The sequence below is a fragment of the Neovison vison genome, chromosome 1 (assembly GCF_020171115.1).
Source record: "Neovison vison isolate M4711 chromosome 1, ASM_NN_V1, whole genome shotgun sequence".
In the NCBI taxonomy this organism is placed as follows: domain Eukaryota; kingdom Metazoa; phylum Chordata; class Mammalia; order Carnivora; family Mustelidae; genus Neogale; species Neogale vison.
Genome location: NC_058091.1, coordinates 13,850,607 through 13,872,293, shown reverse-complemented (window position 1 = coordinate 13,872,293; position 21,687 = coordinate 13,850,607).

The window sequence follows — 21,687 nt, the reverse complement described above, 5'->3', positions numbered from 1 at the left end:
CTACGCTAAAGTATTAATATATCATAAGATTTAAAAGCATACAATGGCTGCTCACACAATAGAGTATCATCAATTTATAACAAAAGGATATTCAATATTTCTCCCCATCTTCCAGCATTATTCCTTTCAAGAAGAATCAGTTTACAATAGACTTATAGTTTTTGTAGTGGGCAGGTGTTACACGAGTAACAAATTCTGTGTATAGAATTTCCAGAATAGTTTATTCTGATAAATCCTAGTTCTATATGTTTTTAATATGAGAGTGTCAGTTATCATGGGACCAGCTATCCTAGCAGTGTGGAAAACTATTCAAAAGCAATAAAGACTCAGAATTTCAGAATAAGGGATTTTTAACTGTTGGACTAAGAATTCAAGAACTAACTGCTATTTGAAAGTTTGAATATTCAGACAGGTGAGTATTCCATTTCCAATCAGAATGCAGTCATAAAGGCTGGGTTTACTCTTAAATGCTAAGCAAATAGAAGACTGGAAGAAATATATGACACAAGTGCTTTCGAATATTGTTCAAGAGGCAACACAGGACACTGATCCCTAAGGAATGCAGAGCATTGAGAATAGACCTATACCACTGATGACGTTCGTCTAGGGGGTGATTATTGACCACAGAACACTCACACTTTTACTGATCTTGATAAGCTGAGGAGATGGAAACATTTTGCTAATTTTTGACAAAACTGTTTTTGAGGTGGTTATTTAACTTTTTATGTTTTCGCTTTCCTTCTTTTCTAGTAGAAACAGTGAAGGATAGATACTTCCTCTTGCATTAGCTGATATATGGTGTCTTTGTTACTGTTTAGATCAAAATGGCATCTATTTCTCCATGGACTATTTACAAATATGTTTTCAAAGTTTGACACAAATGGGTTTTTGTAACTATCATTTTATTACTGATGTCTAAATTCGTTGCCTTCTGGTGAGTTAGAACATAATCTATGCAATTTCAGACTTTTAAAATTTGTTGAAATTTGCCTTATGGACCAAGAGTTTATAAATATGCCATGTGTACTTAAAAATAATGTATATACTCTGCACTTTTTAGGTGCAGTGTCCCTTGTGTCAATTTTATTTGCTGTGTTCAAATCTCCTTTTTCTTTTTTTTCTAGGCTTGTTCAATCACTGACTGAAAAATACATCACATTTTCTATTATATATATGATTTTTCCAATTTTCCTTATAAGTTTGTCAGTGTTTGCTATATGAAGTTTGCGACTATGTTACTAGATGCATTTGATTTCATTTCCTATTTTTTAAAAGATTTTATTTATTTATTTGAGACAGTGAGTGAGAGAGAAAGAGAGAGAGCACACAAGCTGCGGGAGCAGCAGAGGGAAAGGAAGGAGCAGGCGTCCACCGAAGAGGGAGCCCACGCAGGACTTGATGTGGAACTTGATGTGGACTTGATCCTGAGCTGAAGGCAAATGCTCAACCAACTGAGCCACCCAGATGTCCCTAGAGGCATTTAATTTTAAAACATTTAATTTCCTTGGAAATCGAACCTTCTAGTATTATGACAGATTATAACTCTCATCTCGAATGATTTTTTGCCTTAAAATTTATTTTGGCTGATTTTTAATAAAGCTACATCAAGTTTTTGTTTTAGAATAGAATATGCCTTAGATTTTTTAATTTATTTTGAAAATCTGAAGCTTCTGTATACACAACCCTGGACATGTATTTCAGTAAATTTGTTATAGGTTATTTCTAATAGATGTCTTTTCTTCTCAACTAGATTAAACCTGCTTTCAATGGCTTTTCACAAAAAAAATTACATACATTCCTCATTAAATTATTATATTTTGAATTTAAATGCTTTCAAATATCAAGAGGAATAATTTGTATTTTCTAAATAAAAAATGATATTATAATATTACCAGATTCATCATAATTCTCAATATTTGAGAAGATACATAATTCATCATAGCATGAAAGAAATCAGATTAGAACTTAGAGATGGAATTTTTAGAGTTTAGCAGTGTGTTTAATATTAAGCCAAGAACTAAAAAAAGCTACTAAAATACACAAATTAAGACCATGGAAAAGAAATTATTTAGACTTGCTTACATATGAAAGTGTACTTGATAAATGTTTATTATCATAATAGAACCATTCAACACTTACTAAATGTTAACTCCAAAAATTTTATGGAAAATTATTCCTTGAAGTTTTATAAAATTTGTATAAACTGTTTTGTTCAACTACTTACAAAACTTACAAAATAATATATATAACCTAATATTGTTTGACAATAAACATGGAAACATACATGTAAATTCTTTTAAAACAGCAAAGGAAAGTTTAATTATTACTGCTGCTTAACCAGACCAGAGATGATTAAGTTACAAGTCAGAATCGTTTGTCCAGGGTGTATGGGTGGCTCAGATGGTTAAGTGTCTGCCTTCAGCTCAGGTCAGGATCTTCAGGATCGAGCCCCACATCAGGCTCCCAGTTCAGTGGGGAGTCTCTTTCTCCCTCTCCCCCTGCCTCTCCCCCTGCTTGTACTCTCTATGTCTCTCAGTCTCTGAAATAAACATATCTTTTAAAAAAAAAAAAGAAAGAATTGTTTATCCAGTGGTTCTATCGGTATGGGGGGGGGAGTAAAGAATTCTGAGCACAGGTTAATTCAGAAGACAAGAAACCACTTTGTTGTGTATTTCTGTATTCACAAATAGATGTGATGGGTCTCTTACTCTTCACATACTTAATTTAATTAATTGAGCTTAAGTGACTCATAAGATGCATTAAACTGTATTTCATCTGACTTCTGCATGATGAGATCTGCATTAGTTATTAAAACACCCTGCAGAATATTTCTTCTTCTACTCCAATTCAAATTCTTAAACTTAGATAATAACTAAAGTATTTTCCATGACTTTCATAAACTTCTGTTTATTGGTACTTCATAAGCAATGGAGAGATCTCTGAGGATGGTTCTTTGTAAGGAAAAACAAAAACAAAAACAGGAGGGGTGCCTGGGTAGCTCAGTTGGTTAAGGGTCTGGCTCTGAATATCGGCTCAGGTCATGATCTCAAGGCTGTGAAATCGATCCCCAGGTTGGGCTCCTCGCTGGACGTGGAGCATGATTAAGATTCTCTCTCACCCTCTCCCTCTGCCCCTCCCCCATTACAAAAATTCATTATTTCATAAATGAGCCAACGATGTCTTCTGTGTATTGGCCCCTAGATTATGTCTTCACTGCAGGCTGCAACATGTTAGTTCAAAAGTTCATGAAGCACCAAATGCAAACGTTTACCCATTCTATTATTTTTAAAATGGCAAGAAAAGAAGCAGATTTTGAGACATTTAGAACCTTTCTACTTTATCTCACTGCAAAATTTCACCAGGTGTCTGCTGGCCATTGAGATCTAGCCTTGTGGTTATAAGACCTCACATGACTATAGCCCTTGGGACCCTGAGGTTTCCTATGGTGCTGCTGAGTGATATCATCACTAAGTCCCTTCTCTGATTCCCTCATCCCCCAGGAGGGAGGGAGGACACCCCCCACCCCCAGCCTCTGGACAGCCTCCTGCTATGAGAGGTACTTTCCCCTCTCATGCAACCTTGTACAAGTGCAGATCAATTTTGTTGTGTAGGCAAATCTGTTTCTTTGGATTAGCCCCCAGGTATCTTAAACCCTAACACTCATTATCAGTCTAGTACTGTGCAAATATTACTTGCAAGAAACCTAATTTCTGCTTTACAGATCTGTCTTTTAGATAGGTGGAGAGTTTGAGGAACAAGCCTCTGAAGAAGAAATTGCAGACGTTGCTGGCAAAGTGACTGTTGGGCATTTACAGGAAGGCAATATAAATGTTCTCTGCCACGCCCGGAGGAGGAACTCCCTGGGGTGTGACAAAAGTGGGTACAGTAGTCTGTCCATCTGGGATATGGAATATGCTCTTTACTTATCTGTAACATCTAGATTAAACTCTCATACTGAATCAGATCATCAAAAATCTCTCAGCCTGACTATACTTCTTTATTTCCTTCAAGAATGTCCTCATGGAGGTAAAATACAGTACATGCTTGCATTATCATTTATTGCCAAGTATTGATTTTAGAAAAATACACTCTTTTTGTTTATTTTATTTTATTTCTTTTCAGTGTTCTGAAATCCATTGTTTTATGGAAATATGCTCTTTTTAAAATTCTCTGTATTTATTTGTATAACCACAGAAGTAGTGTCAGCTTTGTTTTGCATTGCACTCAGAAAAATTCAAGCATGATAAATTTAGTGTCATAAAAATAATTCTAAGAAAGTCTTATGATTCCTCCTATTAGAGGATAATATAAATGAGTTATCATTTATAACAGGGTTTTATTAGCCCAGGGTTTTTTGGTTTGTTTGCTTGTTTGTTTTGTTTGATTTTATATCTGCCACTACCTGGTGCAGGACTCTTGTTCCTCCGTCAGAATGGTAACAATTTTGTAGTCTTACTGCATTTGTTTTTTCTTATTGCATTAGAGCACTTTGCTCAGATTACCTCTGCAGTCCTGACTGTTTGAGTTATAAGTTAATTATTAGCCTCTAGAAGGCAACGAGCTTCTTGGGTGCAGAGAACACACCACATCCATTCTTGTATCCCCATCACATCCTGCTGAGCCAGGCACACAGAAGATACCAATATATTTTGACTGATTTGCTTCATTGAATTATTGTCAAGCTTCCTCAAGTCCTTTTTGGTTAGAAAGTTACGTAAAACATAAACAGTCATTTTAAGTCAGATATCACAAAGAATGTCAGTACCTTTTGACATTCAAATAGAAAAAATATTTTCTTGTCATTTCTCTGGTAGAAGATAAGAGCCTATACTATTTTTATAACTAAGAATTTCATAGAGAATCCTAAATGTCAGCACATATTCATTTCCTCAACAAAATGTGCTGAAAATCCACTATGTATAAATGACTACTGTAAAGACTGGGGAAATGGTGACTATGCCAAAACCTTAAAGAATAATGAGAAAGAAATAATTTATCATACCAGGAGTCCGTTAATTGGCCCTGACTCTCCTTTACTTACTTCCTCAGAGTGTGAGAACTTAGAAGAACAGTGAATGTGGTCATAGTCTCTGCCCTTTAACTGAATCTCTTTAAGCACCCAAAGGAGGCTTTGAAATAAGTGTCATTTAGATAAATGGAGGTGAAGGTGGGGGCACAGACACAAATCTATTTCCCGTAATCTTTTTAAGATTGATTTATTTATTTCAGAGAGCACACATGTGTGTGTGTGAGGGGAGGGGCAGAGGGAGAGAGTCTCAAGCAGACTCCCTGCTGAGCCTTAGATCATGACCTGAACTGAAATCAAGAGTTGGTCACTCAACCAAATGAGCCACCCAGGTGCCCCTATTTCCTATAGTTTTTTTTTTTTTTAACCTTCATTTTGATAATGAGAGTGTTATGGTAATAAAAGCCAAAGTTATCATGGAATTTTAAAGCCTAGCTTATGTAGAAAGTCTTTATATGCAAACACTAGGTTTGACTTTCTCTAGAAAGTTGTCCAAGGTTAACAGGAAATTCAGGGTTCCATGTTCCAGCCCATAGTCCATCTCTGACCTCAGGAGAGTCACTCTTTCTGGGTGAAGTTCTAGGTAGTCTGCAAGTAATAGAAGTACCAATATTTGCTAACCCCCTTCTTCTTTCTCTACCTTACTAAATACTATTAAATGATTATTTCGTATCCATTCTTTCCTACATAGGAAGTATGGATTCAATACCATGAAGCTAGGAAACAAAAGAAAACAAATGCAGCAGTAATATTATTCATGTTCTTTCTTATTTTAAAGCAATGGGAAATAGAGGGAGAATGCTGTCTTGGCATGTTATTTAGAAAGGATGAGATCTCAATAGGCTCACAAGATGGAAAAGTTAATGTAGTCTTTTTGGACACATTTCTTTAATAGACTAAGACATTGTTTTTAGTATATAGAAGTTAGTTGGAAAACTAAATGCTTCTATGTCTAAATTAGAATAAGATCTTTTCTATGGAAGGAAGCAGTTAAAAAGATACAAGCATCATGTATGCTATTGTCAAATCCCAGTAGTGAAGCAAAGTGAAAAATCTACCTATCCTACTTCTCTGGCCCATTGGCAGCCACCCTGTAGCTCCCTTCTGGGCTTGAAATAGCCCACAGTGCTGCAGAATCAGCCTCAACCATCTAACCTTTCCCTTCTCTCCTCCTCCTTACCTGTTCTCTGCACACACAGGCCTTCTGGCTCCCAAATTCTCCCAGGTTCAGACCCTCTTTAGGGCCTTTGCATTGGCCACAAGCCCTGCCTACCATGCTTTTCTCCTAGATTTTCCATGACTGTTTCCTCTCATCAAGTTCCAGTGCCAATGCTGCCATCTCCAAAGAGACACCCCTAACTCACCAGTCTGGAGTATAAATTCCGTCTTGGTCACTTTCTTTCCCATTGCTTTATTTTGTTCTCTTCACAGAACTTCTAAATATCTGAAACTCTTAACATATTGGTTCCTTCACTGTCTATTCCTCCTCCTATAATGTAAGATTTAAGAAACCAGGGATCGTATATTTTGTACATTAGTTGTTTTTCAAGAAATACTTGTTGAATGAGTGAATGAATGAATGAACATGATTCTCTCCTAAAAAGATAATGTTTTAACTAACTGTCTAGTTGAATTGATTATAGGGAAGGTTTTTTGTTTCTGAGCCTATTTCAAAATCCTCATCTTTTAGCTAGAATTTTGACGGGTTTTTTTTTTTTTCTTGTTCTGTTCTTAGAGAAGATACCACGTTCTTGAAAAAATTTCCCAGATTAAGTAACTTTAGTTTCTTTAGTCTCCTCTCTTGGGATTTATGCATTAATATTCTAACAATGTGGATGTCTGGTTCTCCCCCAAATCCTATTCATGTTTTCCACCTTGCTTTAAAATGTAATGACTTAGAAAAGTAGCCATTGTAGTACTTGGATGGGAGAAAAGTAGCCATTGTATAAATAATGCTCTGACCAGTGTTGAATGCATATGAATCATCATTTAATATACAAAAGGGGTAGACTGATGGCCAATTGCAATTTATTTCCTTCATCTTTTTCTAGTAAAAATTAGAATTTTATTACAACAGTACACATGCATGTCAAAATATTAAATTAAAGTTATATTCCATATAGTTGTAATTTCCTATTTCCATTATTTTTGGAAAGAAATAAGGATGACTTAATGTTTCCAGACTTTTAAAATGTAGCTAAATAACCTTTAAATATTGAGTAACCATAAACAAATGTTTTCTTCAGATCCTAATTGATAATTAATCCCCTTTTGTCCTTCCTTCTTTGTCATCAGTTTCAACAATATTATGTTCAATTTGTTGAGTGTCTAACATCTGGGCTGCACAAATCCAATCAATGGCACTTAACATTCTAGAATTGCTCATGCTATACCAGACTCCACATCACCTTTGAAGCACAGTCTCTTAAAGAATCCAGAAGAGATTACGGTCTCATGTCATGAATATGGTTAGAAAGTTGTTTACTCTGCAAGTAGAAAGAATATCATGTAGTTATGAGACCTCTGACATTAGGCATATTCCTTCGGATACTAAAATAGATTGCCTAGAAAAGGGTTTTCTGAGAATATTTCATTTGTACCACTTTTTTTTTTTGCTGAATATAAACATCTATCTTACCTTTTATCTTTTTATTGGAGTCTTTACTATGTAACACTTTTTAAGTGACCGGTATCTGAAGATTTATGGATATATGATGTATAAGGCAGAGAGATAAATCTTTCCATTATGCAAATAAATGACAGTCATTGATACATCTTAACACCTGATTACTATTTGATGATGTCTTATTGGTTTTGGGGGGCTCTTTTTCTTTGTTTACATGAAGCATGTGAGTGCATAGGACTTTTGAGCAGATTCAAATGAAAAAAGAGAATGGTTCCCAAACCAGTCTTCCTGGCTCTTTATTTGGAACTACTGCTGCATGATCCACCTGACTTGAACACAGCCATCAATATCAGTCTGCCTCACTCACTCTGTCTATCTCATCTTTGTTTGGTTTTCAGAGTCTTTCATAATTTGGCTTTAAAGTATCCAATGTAATTTTGCAATAGGCCCACAATACATATTCTCCAGTACTGTGCTACACCCTATGGTTGTAATCCCTATGAAGATACTTCTTACTCCTCCTTTCTCCCCTGCTCTCATCCATACTCTTCCCTCTTTTGCCCAGAGAAAGTCCTCTTCCCATAACAGTGTCTTCCCATCCTTCAAATTCCAGACCATGTTACATCTCTTCCCTGATCTGCAGCCTTCTCATTCCCAGTAGCCCAACATCTTCCAACCGGATCAAGTCCCTATTAGGTTTCCTCTTCCTAGAATCTCAGAATAGTTCAAAATTAAGCATTTAAATACATGTGTACTATTTGTTATGTCATACATATTACTGATGTCCCTCAAATTTGTCTGTAAGTTCCTAAAAAATCAAAGCATCATGTCTTCAACTTTTCTCTCCCAAAATGCACAACACAGGATGGCTCTTGGCCTGCAATGTGTAGAAGAGGGATTCCAAGCATCTGTCAAGTCCATTAGCACCATTCATAGAGTTGATGGTAAATCAATGCATCTGTTGATTGACTGGTTTTAAGTAAATTTTAAATTATTATCTTTTGGGGCAGCTGGGTGGCTCAGTGCGTTAAAGCCTCTGCCTTCAGCTCAGGTCAAGATTCCAGGGTCCTGGGATCGAGCCCCACATTGGGCTCTCTGCTCAGCAGGGAACCTGCTTCCTCCCCCCTCTCTCTGCCTGCTTCCCTGCCTACTTGTGATCTCTGTCTGTCAAATAAATAAATAAAATCTTTTAAAAATTATTATCTTTTAAGGGATGAAAGGAGGCGATAAACAATGGTGTGGACAGAAAGGAAACAGTACCTTGGACAAGGACAAGGCAAAAATACAGAAGTCCATAGTCCTAATTTTGGGAGATTAGTAATTTTTGAAAGTATTTTCAAGTAGAATGCACTGTATTGTTATCTGTTTAGAAAGATTTGGTAAATGGTATAAATCACCTCCACAAGTCTTTTATAAACCTTCAAGTCAATGGTGCATGGTTTATCTGGTCATCACAAGTGAAATGTTGGATGTTAGTCCTCATCAGAGGGACTAACATCTCCTGAACCACAGCCCATTCAGTGTCTGTCACACAGTAATTGTCCAGTCAGTACTTACTGATAGAAGTAATCAATTAATGAATTTCTAAATAGCTAAACTAGGAGCATTGATGACTGGAGCTAGCTACTTAGTCTTAATTTTCTTGCTAAAATGTGCTAACATTTTAAAACCTTAGCAACTGTGGAATTACAAAAATAACTATTTCAAGTTCCAGTAATAAAAATTTTTAAGTGTTTACACTTTAGAAGTGCTTGAAATTAAGCCAAAAGAAACTTTCTATCAGGAGAGAAAAACAATGGAATTTATCATTTAACACCAGTCAATAACTAGAGCCTTTGATATTATTACCTCAGGATGGACATGTCAATCCATACCCTTGGAAGTCAGAACAAGTATTAAGAGATGTGTTCAACATCAGATGTTAAACTGAAAGTTATATGAGCCAAATGATATGAATGAAGGTAATAGCCACTGATAAATATAAGCTTGTATTATAATTGCTATCACAGAGGCACCTGGGTGGCACAGTTGGCTAAGTCCCCAACTCTTGGTTTCAGCTCAGATCATGATCTCTGGTTGCTGAGATGGAGCCCTGCAACTAGCCTTGCATTGGCTCCACACACAGCATAGAGTCTGCTTGAGAGCCTCTCTCCCTCTCCCTCAGCCACTCCCCTCTAAAATAAATAAATAAATATTTAAAAGAAATCATTGTTATTGCAGCTATCACCATCATTGTTACCATTATCATCACCGTTATCATCCACAGTGTCCATCTAAGAGGTGGGAGACACCACTGACAGAGAGCCGAGGCATTGGGAAGGCTTGGCAGGATCTGTAAAGTTCAGGGTGGAATCCTTCAAGTACAAACCAGGAAATCCCTTCAATGGGACTCATGGTACCAAGGACAGAGCAAGAGCCACAACAAGGCATACTTGAGCCAGAGACCCTGGGGTCCTCAAAGCCCAGTGTGAGGGTCCCGTAACACATGACAAGATTGACCCTGTGGGAAAAAGAGAATTCGGGCATGGAGTTGGAGGTTAAGTGGACTCAGCTGCTAATGATTTTAGGACTGTGAAGAATGGTGGGCTGGGTAGACCAATTTGTTGAAGGAGTAAATAAATCATCAACTCTCAGTAATCACCGATTAATTCAATTACAGTTTTCTTTGTTCTCATTGTGCATTGGGTGTCAAAAACTTTAAGTGTAGTATATGGTTACTGGTTACATACAACTTCTAGCTGTTTCTTTGAGGCCTATTCTATCATCTCAAGTGAAAAAAAAACAAAACTAAATCCAACTTTTTTTTTTAAAAGATTCATTTATGTTAGAGAGAGAAAGAGCGGGAGCAGTGGGAAGGGCAGATGGAGAGGGAGAGAATCCTCAAGCAGACTCCTCACTGTGCGGGGAGCCCCACATGGGGCTCGATCCCAGGAGCCTGAGATCAGGACCTGAGCCAAAATTAAGAGTTGGATGCTTAACCAATTTGAGCCACCACGTACCCCTGCTAAATCCAACTCCTAATTATTCTAGAGATATGCGTTCTTGGCATCCTTTCTTTTTGAAAGAGAAAAAATATTTTGGTGTGTTCTTTTGGCTTCTTTTTGTTCTCAGTTTTACAAAATAAAAAATCGAATCTACTCTACATGAAACAGTCAGTGCAATGTACCAAAAGAGCAAACCTGATCTCACCTTTTTCCTGTTTAAACTGTTCTTGTTAAAGGTTGGCATTTGAATGTACTCCCTATGCAGCTTACCAGAACTGCCAGGAACTGGAGAATGAGAACCCAGCCTTACATAAATCCCACCAATGACCAACCAGGGTCAATCTTGTCATGTGTTACAGGAGTGACCCTTGCGCTGGGCTTTGAGGACCCCAGGGTCTCTGGCTCTAGTATGCCTTGTTGTGGCTCTTGCTCTGTTCTTGGTACCATGAGTCCCATTGAAGGGATTTCCTGGTTTGTATTTGAAGGATTCCACCCTGAACTTTTTTTTTAATTTTTAAATTTTTTTTTTTTTTAATTCTTACCATAATGCTCTTTCTTTCCTCTGACCTTTGGACATATTCTGCCTATCTAGAAAATATTTCCTTTCTTTTCATCTACTTTGCTCCAATACATTCTTCAATCTCAACTGACGGGAAGGCCTTTCTTGATTCTCCCCTACACGATGTTAGTTTTCCATAGAGTGGGTGGCTTATAAAGAAGAGAAATTTATTTCTCACAGTCCTGGAGTTTGGAAGGTCCAAGCTCAAGGAGCTGGTAGATTTGGAGCCTGGTGAGAGTCTGCTTCCTGGTTCACAGATGCCCCCTTCTCAACTGTGCTCTCACATGGTGGAAGGGCTGAGGGAGCTCCCTGGGGCTTCTTCTGTAAGGGCACTAAAATGTGTTCACGAGGGCTCTGCCCTCCTGACCTAATCACGGCACAAAGGCCCCATCTCAAAATATCATCCCACTGGGGATTAGATTCCAATATATGAATTTTGGGAGACACAAATACTCAGTCTATGGCAGTTTCCCTGGTCAGGTATGGTGGAGATAAGGATCTGTAAAATTCATTACTCTTGATTATTATTGTTTAATTCTCTGTTTTCCCACCAGATTTGTTGCTGTAGGTGCCACAAGACCAAAGCCCCTTTCTGCCATCTTCTTAGATGAGTCCTCTGAGCCTAACAGAATCTGGCACCCTGTATAAAAATAAACTCCAGCGTGAATGAATGATTAGTGTATGACATCACTGGGGCTGCCTTTTTCTAACCTCTGTCCTGCCCACTTTTCCAGAGCCCTCTGTATTTTGAAGCCAAGTATTTTGTAAATTTGAATTTCCATCAAGTTAGTAATGTTTCTGATAACCATCTAACTAGCACAGTCTGGTGCCTATAAATGAAAACTTTTTATGGTCTTTATCTTTCAAACTCATTTTAGTACTGTAAGAAAATTTTAAAACAGAAATATATAGTCACTTCTAATAATTAGAAACGTATGCTTTAGGGATATGCTGAGTAGGTTAACTCACTGCCTTCAACTCCGGTCACGATCCCAGAGTCTGGGATCGAGTCTCGCATCGGGCTCCTTGCTCAGTGGTGAGCCTGCCTCTCTCTCCACCTCTACTTGCCACTCTGCCTGCTTGTGCACTCACACTCTCTCTTTCTCTGACAAATAAATAAATAAATAAATAACATCTTAAAAGAAAAAAAAAAGAAATGTGTGCTTTAAAGATAAATGTATACCTAAAGTTCAGGAAAGAAAAAAAGAATACATTTTAGCAGATTATTAGATATTTCTATCTGTTTTACATAAAACCTGTGGGGAATATTTGGTTTATCTACTTATTTATTATTTTCTAATTGACTTCTGTGATTAATTATATGATCTTAGTGAACACTTAAAAATAATAAATAGAATTATTTAATTAATGCATTTTGATACTACATTATTGTAAGAGAAAGTCTCATTAAGAGTATTCTAGGACTTTAGAATAATTTTATTTTTCTTTTGACTTTAATGATAACTAAGATCTGAATTATTCAAAGTTATAGTATCTCATAGTTATATGCACAGATATCATTCATGCTTGCATTCTTCAATCTGCCTGAATAAACCTGTCACTTTTAATAATATGCTCAATATTTCAGCATCATCAATTATTTCCACCTGGTAGTCTTTGCCCTGTAAAAGTTATTAAATCAATAGTGTCTCACAGCAATTATACTAAACACATTTCAAATGAATTTAAAGAAAAAATGCAAAGCTCTTAAAATATAAGATAGACCTGGTATGAAATAAGAACTACAGAAAAAATGAAAAACAGACATTATATCTCCTAATTGACAGATAGAGCTTATGTGTAAATATGCGAAAGAGAATTATCAGTATGAAAACCAATTACATGATGCTACATCACATATTAAAACATCATTTTATCTGTCTGACATGTCTACGTCTCTTAAAATCTGGTTGAAAGCTATCATAAAAAATTTCTGAAGTATGTTATCTGGGAATAGATAAAGTATCATTTTCTTCCGATGACTCACTTCTACATCTTATATAGCTTTTTTTTTTTTTTTTTCTTCTGAGATGGCATTCATAGCCTCAGGAGTGGTGAGCAGAGAAACCAGTAGTCTCCAAAAGGTCAGTCTTAGTCATAGATAAATGAGATGGACATCTGTGGGGTATGATTTCAGAGGCATCAAGCAAGATTCCTTTTCCTAAAATATCTTCCCATCAACTTCAAATTTTATTCCACAAGATACATTGCTTTACTTCAGTTAGAGATATGGCCAAAAATAGGGGTTCTTCAAAGACATGACACTTTGACTTAAATTTATAGTGATGTTTACTGTCAAAGTAAACCTGTCTACATAGATACAGATAGTTTAGTATATTGAAAAAGCAGAGAGGAGATGGAGCAAGATACAAAGATCCTGAGAACCCAAAATGGATAGAACTAGTAGGCATCAAACCTGGGCGTATGGTGATAGGAGACAGATATACCTGGGTTTGGGTTACCTAACTCTCGGAGTCTCATGAGAAACATTTTTAAAATGAGTGTCAAAAAAGTGACAGTTTTTGGGGAGCTTCTTGGAGGGGTAAAGGGGTTACATGGTTCAAAGGAGTCCACACCATGTAAAAGCTTAGCTTAGTGCCTAACACATAAAAGGCACTCAATTATGTTAGCTGCCATAATTATTCTTATTTCTGAAAGTAAAGTAGAAAAATTCTCATGACAGATACATCAGGCATACATGGCTGTACACCTGGCAAAATCATGAAGGAAGATTAATCAGATTGGAGACTATTAATGCTTGCATTTAGTCAGAAACACTGGCCCTATGATGATTGTTCAAAGAGTTGTTCACTTACTGATGCCAGTGTTCATAGAGGCGCTCCACATCTATTCTGTGGAGAATGTGAAAAGCATTTTGCTCTTTTTATATAAACCTGCAGAACGTTTTATTCTCAGAGCAATTCAATTCACTGAAAGTTATGTTCCTGCTAGAGACTGTTAGGCAGAATATGCTAGATTTAAATGAGTGGTGCTTTCATTAATGAGTCCGTAGAAATAAAGCTTTTAATTACATAAATCATAAATTATGGTTAGGATTGGGGGATAAATCCTCACACAGTGTAAGTAAACAGGACCCTGAACAACACAAAAAATAATCCACTCAGAGATGCCAGTGCATGTGTAACTAATGTGACAGAGGCCCCCTCAGACAGCCATAGGAAGGGAATTATTATGAGGCAAACTGGAATATATGTCAATTATCTCAGGAAGTAGGCTGCATGAATTATGAGAAATATCCGTACAATAAGAATTAGATTCTTAGGCATTTTGAGCCATGTCCATGGCAAAGGCAACTTACTTTTCAACAGTGGAAAATCATGAATCATGCCCTCACAGCTGAATACCAAACTTAAAAAAATCATAAGCAACCCCCCCCCCTTTTTAACCAAGTTCTATGCCCAACAGGGACTTGAACTCACAACTCTAAGTTCAAGAGTCACATACTTTACCAATTGAGCCAGCCAGGCATTCCCACGAGCACCTTTTTGATAATAACTGGGTTTCTCTACAAGGTTTTCCTACCTAGGAGAAATGTACTGGTTAAGGAAAAAGAGTATTTAATTCAGTTGACAGTCTATTTTTTAAGTGAAGTGAAAATATTCACACCCAACTCACCTCAAGGAAACAGATGATATACGGAAGGAAAACAAACCACAATTTGTCTTTAGTCGAGTCTTGATTCCCCAAAAACAGATGTCTATGGAGTTAACAAGACCACATGGAAAGTACATGATTACTATATCAGGAAGCCCACATACTTGAAACTAAAACAGACAGAGAAGTCTGTTCTGTCTCTCACTTCCTTCTCCAGCCTAAATTCTAAGCCCAAGTCTTGAAATTACCACTTTCCTACACTAAATAAACAAACAGGAGGAAAGGAATACGAGAAAGTAACTGCTGAGAAAGAACTGGAATTCATACAGAATTTTTGGTTAACTCTAAGGTAAACTAGATTACGGTATTCACTTAGATAATAAATTTTTTGTTCTATTCCTTTGGGTACAATTTAACTGAATCACATGATACAGTGGATAATGCTAGTATCTGAAATATTATTTTCATTGGGTTTTTGCTTCTTGGATATCAGACTCCTCAGGCAGACATTTCACAGTTTTCTTCAACTTTAGCCCTTCCTGAGTTGCTACCAGGCAGGCTCTCTCTTCTTGTGTCTTCCTGTACTTACTCAAAATTAAGGGAGACATCTTTAAGAATAATATCCTAGGGATTTCCTTAGAGGAGGAGTCTTTCTAAAGAATTGTCATTAGAACTGTGTATTTAGGGAAAAAAAAAAGAACTATGTATTTTTTTAAAAGATTTTATTTATTTATTTGACAGAGAAATCACAAGTAGGCAGAGAGGCAGGCGTGGGGGTAGGGGGGCGGGAAGCAGGATCCCTGCTGAGCAGACAGCCCTATGCGGGGGGCTCCATCCCAGGACCCTAAGATCATGACCTGAGCCAAAGGCAGAGGCTTTAACCCACTGAGCCACCCAGGCACTCCAAGAACTATGTATTTTAACCATCTTGGAACCATATATTAGAACTAAGATTTGTAATATACATATACACAAAATTTCTGTTTACAGCATTTCATACTTATTAGTAGCACTTCCCATCTTTTCTTGAGGTGACATATATTTTTAAAACTATTCTATAAGCTTTATTTAAACATCAGAGATTCTCAGCTATTGATGTTTTCTTTTTTACTCCAAGGGATGTAGTAAACAAAGAACTGGTCCATTTGTGAGGATTGACGAAATGCATTTTTTAAAAAATCGCAGTAGCTGGGTTCTATCCCTGCACCTACAGAATTTCCCAAAGTTTGAGTGTAATGAAATATCAATAAGGCAACTTTTGTATTGGGAGCAAACACATTTTATCCTTTGAGATTTTCAAAGGGCTTCAGGGCATCGGGAATACCTGGACACTCATGATTTGGTTTCAGTATTATTTACTGGTTCCAGAAGAGGCAACTGAGAAGTTGAAGAGCTCACCAGAGACTTGTGCAAATGTAAAGGGGTAAGGATCTGTAGTTGGTGTTCAGGGTCTGCCACGGAAGTCTGGGACTTGTAGAGTCAGGAGACCTGTATCCTTGTCATAAAGATAAATCAGAAATTGACTGGAATTAGGAGAAACTAACACCCTGCTTCTAATCCTGTCAAACACTAGGTGATAAAAATAGAAACGTTTGACAATAAAAGAGATTCACAAGAAATATAGATGAGTTATAAAATTGGATCACATACTAGTCCCTGAAGCAAATCTCAAAAAATCAATCTCATATATGGACTTTCTCATTGTATTTTCTGTGTAAAATAAAGTTAAAAGTCAAGAGCAAAAAGGTACACTTGAAATTCTATTTGTTTAGAAATGCTAATATATTTATTTGTAATAATTTGTGGGGTTTAAAAGTAAATAGGAATGAGAATAATAAAACATTGAGAATAACACAACAGTGAAAATAATACATATTAAAACTTTTGGCCTATAGTATTGAGAAGGAAATATATTGTCCTCATTGTATATGTTAATAAAAGTAAGACTGAAATTTATGTATTTATTTCACTCAAGAATATATAGAATCAAACAGTAGCAGAGATGCAAAAACATAAAAGGAAAGAAACTGCAAAGATAAGAGCATAAATTAAGATAGAAATAAAAGGAAAGTCACCCCAAAAGTTAAAAGCTAATTTTAGAAATTGGTGATAAAATTCCCTTTCAACAGGATTCCTAAAGACAAAGGGAATTCTCAAATAAATTATATCAGGACTGAAAAAAAAAAAAGAACTGTAGATAAAGCTTAAAAGAATTAGAAGAGCACATCATGACTCCCTTCATGACAATGAATTTTAAACTAAATGAAATACATATTAATAAAATCAGTTCAAAAAAAGTAAATTAGAACAAATATATAAGTACCACTGAAATCAAATCTGAGGTCAAATATCTATCCTGTAGGACTTTGATGGCAGGGAAGGGCAAACTAGTAATTCAAATATTCCTGCCCACTGAAAACAAATAAAAAGACGCAGAAGCTATTTTTTAAATTTGTTTAAAGGAATAACAAGACAAGGTTATCCCATTAGACTTCCTTTACAAAAAGTAAGTTCAAAGGTAAAATTATTAAGGATTTCAAGAGAGTGAGAATAGAGTACTAAGACATTCTGGACCTCCTCAGTGTTGAGCCCTACATGACCGCACAGGTCAACATCCGTGAAGCTGGACCAGACTACAGAGTCCCTCCCAAGGCTATCCGTGAATTGAAACCTCCTTGAGGTTGGGACCATTTTTTCTAAGATTTTTGTTCCTTGGGAAAATATAGCACATAATCTGATTTGCTTTTTAAAAATACCACTTGGTAGAAATTTGATGGAAGTGGAAGCAGGGAGACTGATTAAGAAACTTTTTAAAAAAAAATTTTAAAGATTTTATAGAGAGAGAGATCACAAGTAGGCAGAGAGGCAGAGAGAGAGGGGGAAGGGGGCTCCCTGCTGAGCAGAGAGCCAGATTCAGGGCTCCATGCAGGGCTTCATCCCAGGACCCTGAGATCATGACCTGAGCCAAAGGAAGAGGTTTAACCCACTGAGCCACCCAGGTGCTCCAAGAAACTCTTGAAGTAGTCTTACCATTAGTGAAAATTTTCATTTTCTACTCTGTTATCGATTTAAATATCATAAACAATTTGTCACTAGAAATCCCGTGAAAATGCTTTGCTTCTCAATCTCCAGAGATCAAATTCTCACAGAATATATTTCACTGGCAAAAATAACATCATAGTATGCCTTTCATTTCATTCCATGTTCCTTTTTCTTACGGATATTGAATAGTAAGTTTCCATAATACAGTGGAACCATTTTCAAAGAATATGTTAAACATTTATGTAACAGAAATTTTGCTTCATAAGAAATATTTTCCATTGTTACTGAGGCAATTCTTCAATTTGACGACATCTCCAAATAGCCCCGATAATCACTAAAACACTGCCGAAGATCCTTCTAGCTCCTGTGGACTCGGCATCTGTAACCGCATACAAGAGGGACAGAGAAAGAGCAAGAGGGCACAGCTGTCTTCAGTATAAAACAGAAGGTTAAAGCCAGTATTTTTTAGGTGAATACACTGCAGGAGCTGTTGCTGTTTCCTTCCTTTTTCTTTTCTTTCTTTTTTTTTTTTTTTTTAAGATTTTATTTATTTATTTGACAGACAGAGATCACAAGTAGGCAGAGAGGCAGGCAGAGAGTGAGGGCGAAGTAAGCTCCCTGTTGAGCAGAGAGCCCGATGCAGGGCTTGATCCCAGGACCCTGGGATCCTGAGCTGAGCTGAAGGCAGAGGCTTTAACCCACTGAGCCACCCAGGCACCCCTCCTTCCTTTTTCTTTTGGTAGAATGGAAAGGGTCCTCATGCAAACAAAGAGTTAACTCATGCCGGTGTTTTATACAATTAGAGTTTGAAGGAAGGACAGAACATGAGCGATGTAAAATCTATGATTCTGTGTAATTTCACAGAGATTTAAAGGGAAAGAAATACGACGATTTGGGTTTTGAGCTCATGGTGATATCAGAGATAATCTAATCAAAACTTTGTATTACAGGTCAGAGAAGACTTACCCAAGGATAGTAATCAAGTCCATTTCTTTAAAAAAAAAAACACTTCGATTTGGCATATGCAAAATACATGTGCAGATAATTTAATGAAAGAATTTGTTTTTTTTTTAAACATTTATTTTTTTCTGTTTTAGACAGAGAAAGAGCAGGTTGGGGAGGGGAAGAAAGAGAGGGAGAGAGAGAATCTCAAGCAGATTCTCCACTGAGCATGAGGCCAGACACGGGGCTCAGTCCCAGGGCCCTGAGATCATGACCTGAGCTGAAATGAAGAGTCAGGTGCTTAACTGACTGAGCCACCCAGGCGCCCCTAATGAAAGAAGTCGTTAATCATGCTTTATCACTATTCCCGTTCCTAGTTTATTAATTCTTCATAGTACTTACAGACTATACAGGTGGTTAAGTACTAAAAAGGAAAAAAAAAAAATTACTGAACTATTTCAGGGCTGTTACTGTGTTAAAATTTTTTAAGATTTACAAAGACAAATCTCTGTTTTTACTATAACAATTATTGTGCCTACAAACTTTTGAAAATATCTAAGATGATACTACAAATTTTATAAAAACTGTCCACATTTAGTGATGCTACATATATATATGTATATATGCATTATATATATATAAATATGTGAATATGTGTGTTATATAGTATACTTGGCAAAGATGATTTTATAATATGTTTCCATATAGCTGAAATCTATATATATCACTGCAGATGTCTTTGCCTTTTCATAGGCAGAGAAGTTTTATATCTACCAGGAGATATCTGTTATAAAGAATGACAGTTCCATGAATTTAAGCTTGGCTATCCATCTCTACCTTGGATTTAAGAAACACATTTTGATGATTCATCCATATAGTGAAGAGTATTATCGACAATAAAGTGACTTCAGGCTACATAAACCCATAAATAAAGGGAAATCAAACTTTTCATGCAAGTAATCCACATAAGAAATCACTTTTTAAAATTAGAGAAACCTATCCTAAATTGGTGTGAAGGGTACAAGTTCCAAAAAATAAATGTTTGTCATCTCCATTTTTTGCCACATTCACACAGAGTTCTCCCTCCACACCACAAAAAATATTTTGGAGTTTTATAGTGCCTGGCATAAATTTTCTTACAGTTCCTAGTTTTTTGAAACATGCTCAATAAAGTGTGATTAATTGCTTAGTTAATGGGAATCATCATTTGTTTTCCACAATTAACCATATTGGTAAGAGGGGCACCTGGGTGGCTCAGTGGGTTAAAGCCTCTGCCTTCGGCTCGGGTCATGATCTCAGGGTCCTGGGATCAAGCCCCGCAATGGCTCTCTGCTCGGCAGGGAGCCTGCTTCCTCCTCCCTCTCTCTCTGCCTACTTGTGATCTCTGTCTGCCAAATACTTAAATAAAATCTTTTTTTTTTTTATTTTTTTAAGATTTTTTATTTATTTATTTGAGAGAGAGAGACAGTGAGACAGAGCATGAGTGAGGAGAAGGTCAGAGAGCGAAGCAGACTCCCCATGGAGCTGGGAGCCTGATGTGGGACTCGATCCCGGGACTCCAGGATCACGCCCTGAGCCGAAGGCAGTCGTCCAACCAACTGCGCCACCCAGGCGTCCCTAAATTAAAAAACAAAAAAAAACATATTGGGTAGAGCAGTGCTTCTCAAAACTTATTGCAAATATAAATCACCTGGGGGTCTTATTAAACTATTGATTCTGATTCAGTAGCTCCGAGCGAAGACCACATTTCTTTTTTTTTTTTTTAATTTTTATTTTTTATTTATTTATTTTTTTTTCCAATTTATTTATTTTCAACATGTGTTGGAGAGGATGTGGAGAAAGGGGAACCCTCTTACACTGTTGGTGGGAATGCAAGTTGGTGCAGCCTCTTTGGAGAACAGTGTGGAGATTCCTCAAGAAATTAAAAATAGAGCTTCCCTACGACCCTGCAATTGCACTCCTGGGTATTTACCCCAAAGATACAGATGTAGTGAAAAGAAGGGCCATCTGTACCCCAATGTTTATAGCAGCAATGGCCACAGTCGCCAAACTATGGAAAGAACCAAGATGCCCTTCAACGGATGAATGGATAAGGAAGATGTGGTCCATATACACTATGGAGTATTATGCCTCCATCAGAAAGGATGAATACCCAACTTTTGTAGCAACATGGACGGGACTGGAAGAGATTATGCTGAGTGAAATAAGTCAAGCAGAGAGAGTCAATTATCATGTGGTTTCACTTATTTGTGGAGCATAACAAATAGCATGGAGGACAAGGGGCGTTAGAGAGGAGTAGGGAATTTGGGTAAATTGGAAGGGGAGGTGAACCATGAGAGACTATGGACTCTGAAAAACAATCTGAGGGGTTTGAAGTGGTGGGGGGGTGGGAGGTTGGGGTACCAGGTGGTGGGTATTATGGAGGGCACGGCTTGCATGGAGCACTGGGTGTGGTGAAAAAATAATGAATACTGTTTTTCTGAAGACCACATTTCTAACCAGTTTCTGGGTGCTGCCAGTCAGCAGACCACACACAATGTACCAAAGGACTAGAATACGTAGCCATAGTTACTTGCTTCTGTTCCCTCTCTCACACAGGCACTCAACAAACACAGACTGAGCACGAACTGTGAACGAGTCACTGTGCCCTCCAACAAGTAAACTCAGCATTTGCAAACATATTGCAGTGTTGTTAACAATCGCCAAGATATGGAGGCAACCAAAGTGTTCATCAATGAATATATTTCTTTATAGAGAAATATAAAGAAATTATATATATAAGGAATATAGATATATAACAGAATGTTATTCAACCATAAAAAGAAAGAAATCTTGCCACTTGCCACAACTTGGGTGAAACTCAAGGGCATTATGCTAAGTGAAATAAGCCAAG